The sequence below is a fragment of the Nicotiana attenuata genome, unplaced genomic scaffold (assembly GCF_001879085.1).
Source record: "Nicotiana attenuata strain UT unplaced genomic scaffold, NIATTr2, whole genome shotgun sequence".
Classification (NCBI taxonomy): domain Eukaryota; kingdom Viridiplantae; phylum Streptophyta; class Magnoliopsida; order Solanales; family Solanaceae; genus Nicotiana; species Nicotiana attenuata.
Genome location: NW_017675317.1, coordinates 35,335 through 41,223, shown reverse-complemented (window position 1 = coordinate 41,223; position 5,889 = coordinate 35,335).

The window sequence follows — 5,889 nt, the reverse complement described above, 5'->3', positions numbered from 1 at the left end:
TTCTCCTGCTGCGGATGTTGAGGTTCCTCTCTCGCGCGAGACAATCACGCTTTCGTTCGGGGGGGGGTGGGGGGGTGGCAAGGTATCTCCCTCAAGTGTAGCGCTTGACATTGTGTTTTCTTTGTCTTCCCTCCTGGCTTGGTTGATGGAATCCAGGAGGTTGTTTGTGACACCTACTACTGCCTTTAATCTTGCTTCCCCCTTTCCTGCCATGTTGGTTTTTGCGAGGCTAAGGAGAGGTGTTTTCTCTTTTAAGGATCTAGATGAAACTAAAATCTCAGCTAAAGAAATCCCCACAGAAGGCGTCAAATTGTTTGACTCAAAAGATATTGGAACCTTTATGAACAAATCAATCAAAGATGATGAAGGGGTAAATCCTAGCTAAGTATAATAAACTCTAGAACTCAAGAGATAATAGAAAATGAACACACTGAATAATATTTCTTGATCTTTACGGAAGCAACCAATCACATGTAAAAGACGTTAATCCTTTATGTAAGAAGGTGTTACAATTGACACTCTTTGTTAACTTTTTTCGGTGCCCCCTTACAAGATTTATCTCCCACTATATATAAGGAACAATCCTCTTCTGAACCCTAAAGGACTTGTCATAGGGAATATTCGAGAGTATATTCCTAATACCTCCTATTGGACCTACATTATTATAAAAATCATATGTCCTCTATTTGTTGCTTGTCGTCCTCTACAGGACGTCGGGCCGTGAAGATCCCGTCTTCTGTCGTGTCTATCAATAAAAGATTTGTTCTCTTAAAAAATATGCTTCTCAGTTGTGGTGGCGGATCAGCAAAAAATACTTTTTTAAAGGACTAGATCAAACTCAATTAGTAAAAATAAATTAAAGAGATTCACAACTACCAGGTGGAGTAAAAAAAACAGTTAACTATTTGTACCTATTTACAAATTTCGTCCATTAAAAAATTACACATATCATAGTTTTGTATGTTGTATACGTCGGGGTATATAATCTCCGCTATATTAAAAGCGTGAGAATCCTTAAAAAAATATCGTTCACCTTTATTATTCTTTTAAAATATATTTTATATTTTGACGAAATTGTAATCTAAGTAACTTTTCTAAACTTTAGGACTTTAAAATCAACTGACATTTTACTTATTAATTCTTTCTTTATTTGTATTATGTAGGAAATTCTAATATTTTGGACTTAAAAATCGACTTAGATTTTACTTTATATAATTACTTCCTTGTTTAAACTGTGTAACATATAAAAATTCATATATTAATAACAAGTACTCCCTCCGTTTCATATTAAATGAGATACTTTCCTTTTTAGTCTATTCCAAAATAAATGACACATTTCTAAATATGGAAATATTTCAACTTTAAACTCCTCATTTTACCTATTTTATCCTTAATGGAAGCTTTTATAACCACACAAAAGTCATGGCCCCACAAAGCTTTACCCCTTAAGCTTTTAATACCACAAATTTCAAAAGTCTTTCGTTTTTTCCCTAAACTCTGTGTCGAGTCAAACTACCTCATTTAGTTTGAAACGGATGGAGTAATTATTAACGTTGTCGAAGATAAAAAAATAATATGAAAACCCATGCATAATGGTTGCTTTTTTCCATACATATTTACCAATTATCTGTGACACACTGTCCACCCTATATAAATTGTTTACCAATTATTTTACAAGCCAAACCAAAGTAATAGTATTATTTAACTTTATGCAAGTTAAATCCTACGTTGAGAAAAATTATACTTGCAAGTGCTGTCACTCCTTTTTTTTTTTTCAAGAGGGATGGGGAGTTTTTTCAATCAAAATGATATTATTTGAAATGAAATTATTTATTTAATCGGAGTCGCCACTTGGAATATTTGTAATGGTGTCCTAAGTCACCAGTTTATTTAAAATCCCAAATCGAGGAAATTTGACTCTGTTTAAAATCTGCGAAACCAGAAGACCGGGTAAGGAATTCTGTTAATCCGGACGAAGGTGTTAGGATTTCCGAATTCCGTAGTTTTAGCACGGTCGCTTTAATCATGCCTGCCTGACTTAATTAAATATTAATTAGTACCTATGTATTTCATTGACTGATAGTATTTCTCTCTCATCCTATAATTTAGGGATTTGTTTATCATTAACTGTTAGTATTTCTCTTATCAAAATCACACCATTTCCTTCGCCCATTTTCTAGTATCTCTCTTTTGTATAATTTGTCATCATATACTTTCTGCCTTACTGATTTTGATTATGCAAAGATGAATAAACAAGGACATCTTTTCGTCCAAAAATTGTGAAAGTGGAAGGTCCAAAAGAATGAAACAAACGACAGTGATGGAGGTTCAGGTGGTTTGTTTAGGCAGATTTGTCTATCTCTTTGTTTTTTGGTACTACTATTGATTATTGTTGCTGCTTCTTCTTCGTCAAGTTCGCCGGTCTTCAGTCGTTCGTTGTATAATTAGTGCATAAGCACTGTATAATATGTATTTATATTTTAATATAAAAGGAGAGACAGAGAGAAAAAATTATTTATACATTGTGTAATTAGTGTATAAGCCTTGTATAAATATATTTTAAGAAAGCGGAGAGATAGAGAAAAAAATTCATTTATGCATGATGTAATTAATGTATAATATATGTATAATCAGTACTTATACATTAAATTACTGATTATACACTGATTTATGCAAAAAAAAAAATATTTATGCACGATGTAATTACTAAATAAATCAATGTATAATATGTGTATAACCGGTATTTATATATTAAATTACTTAATTATGCATTTATTTATACGTGTATACATTTTCTAAAAATATTCACTTTTCGCTGAAGTGGTATGTTATTTCGCCCTTCTTTTATCCACTTTTTCTCAACTTTGGATATAAATCCTTTGCAAATAATTAATGATTTAAATGTTGGTGAACTTTTTGGGGTTTTGTTTCGGAGATTAAAACGTTGAATCCACAAGGTAATCCTGATCCATAATTGTCGCCACCATTTGTTGAGGCATTTTTTCTCTTTCTGTTTTTTTAACCTAGGTAACCTTGAGGTTTGGCAGCTTATGGCTAAAGTTTGTTGTGGCCAACTACAGTAAACTATAGCAGTGGGCTGGCTATTTATGTTTTTTTTTTTTTTTTTTCGTTGGAGCATGTTTGGAAAGTCACCTAAGAATTGGATTTGGGTATAATTGAGTGTAATTACAGTTTGGCATGTTTGTTTGGCAAGTAATTACTTGGTCAGCATGAAATTGGGTGTAATTGGAGGGGTGTAATTACACTCTCCATCCTCAAGGGGGAGGTGAGAATTGGTAGTAATTACACTGTATAATTACAAGGTTGCTTTTTAGTTTATTTCCCTTTTATTTTTATTTTTATTTTTCTTCCTTTATAACTTTTTATTTCTATTTTTTAATTTTATTTTTACTTCTTAATTTTTTATTGAAATTTTAAAATAGATTTTCTTTGTACATTATTTATATTTTATTTCTCTACCTTTACTTCTAGTGATTTCATGAAATTGCTTATATTTTATTTTTTATTTATTTTATTATTTTATTTTTGAAACTACACCTCATAATATTAAAAATAATAAGTCATTAACAAACTTGGTATATAATGAGTGGTGCAATTAAAGTGGAAAATTCGTTGTTGAATGTGGTTATAAACTTATTATATTTTCTAATCTTTGTAGTGGAACTTACTATTATTATGTTGGAATTTGACATATGGTAAACTATTTTTTTGGATTTTAAAATTATGTTATATTCATGGTTCCAATTTACTTATTTTAGTAGCATTGGCTCATATTGCATGTTGTTCATTACAGCCTCGTTCCCCCATTTACTGAATATTTTATGCTCAAGTGTAATTATGTGACTTGTCGGGGAGGTTTCAGAATGAATTGGGACACTTAGTCCCAAGATTTAAAGCTTAAGTTGAAATAATTGACACGATAATGAATTATATGTAAACGACCCTGGAATAAAATTTTGATGGTTCCAATAGCTCCGTATGGTGATTTCGGACTTAGGAGTGCGTCCAGATATCTATTTTGAAGTCGGTAGTTGAATTTGGCTTGAAATGGCTAAAATACGAAATAGAAGATTTGGAAGTTTGACCGGGAGTTGACTTTATTGATATCAGGGTCGGAATCCGATTCTGAAAGTTGGAATGGGTCCGTTGTGTCGTATGACTTGTGTGCAAAATTTAAGGTCAATCGGACTTGATTTGTAGGCTTCGACATCGAATCTAGAAGTTGGAATTCGTTAGTTTTCGTTAAGCTTGAATTGGGGCGGGATTCATGTTTTTAGCGTTGTTTGATGTGATTTGATGCATCGACTAAGTTCATATGATGTTTTAGGACTTTTTGGTATTTTTGGTTAAGGTCCCGAGGGCCTCGTATGGATTCCGAATGGCTAACGGATCAAATTTGGACTTAAAACAGATGCTGGAAATTTTTGCCTTCTATTGCAATCGCACATGCGGAATTTGGCTTGCAGGTGCGAGCCCGCAGAAGCGAGCATGGAATCACAGAAGCGGAGTGGGCTAGGGAAGTCAGGGATCACAGGTGCGCATGGCTGACCGCATACACGGACACGCATCTGCGTCTGGACGATCGCAAAAGCATAAAGGCTAGAGGGTTGTTTGCGTCGCAGAAGCGGGAGCTTTATTGCAAAAGCGGAACCGCAGAAATGTCTTAGTGGACCGCAGAAGCAAAAACACTAGCAGTGTTAAAACGAGGGGTTCCGAGGTTCTTTCTCATATTTGGACTTCAAACACTAGGTTGGGGCGACTTTTCAGAGAGAATTCACGAAAAATCTTGAGTTAAGTCACTTGTTATCATTGTTAGCCAATTATATTGAATTATCATGAGTAATCTGACTAAATTACGAGTTTTTAAGGTGTAATTAGAGAATTTGCACCTAGGTATTTGAAAATAAGATTTGAGGATTTGAAGGTCGAGTTGATTTCGGAATTTGATAAAATTGGTATGGTTGGACTCGTGGTTGAATAGGCGTTCATATTTTGTAACTTTTGTCGGGTTCCGACACGTGAGCCCCACTGTTGATTTTTAAGTTCAATTTCGGATTTTTATTGAAAAATTGAGTATTTTCCTATGGAATTAATTCCTACAATTTGTGCTGACTGTATCGAATTAATTGTGACTAGATTTGAGGCGTTCAGAGGCTAATTCGCCAAGCAAAGGCTTATTGGAATAAAGAATTGAGGATATAAATCCCTGAATTACGTGTTATATGATTGGTATGGAGGTGAAGCATATGCTAGGTGACGGACGCGTGAGCGTGCACCATAAAAATTGTGACTTATTTGATTCTGTGGAGTTGCATAATAAAATAATCATGTCATTATCCACATATCCTCCAGTGTGTTAGAGAAATTGACCCGAGACTCATGTTAAATCATGTTTAGACTATGTGCTGATATTTTGGGATCCCCAGAGGCTGTGTTGCTATTGAATTACTTGTTTAAATTTATAATTTTGTACTCGGTCACATCTATCAATTGCATATCGTATCTCAGTCTCTGTTGCCACTCATCGATACATCATATAATCTGTTGGGTTGATTTTCATATCATTGTGAGCCCGAAAAACTGGAGTGGGTAATGACTGAGTGAGGCCGAGGGCCTAATTGTGAGTTATATTTGTGGGATCGGGTTGTATGTCGCAGCATGTTTTATTGTTTTATGCCTGGATTTGGGTTATTATAGCGCTTGGGCTGAAGGAGCCCCTCCGGAGTGTGCACCCCCACCCACCTACCCACAATGAGCGCAATAAATTTTATATTGAGGGATGGATCTTCCCTGGGCATGGATCTTGCCCGAATCATTTATATTAAGGGTTGGATCTTCCCTGGGCATGGATCTTGCCTGAATCATTCA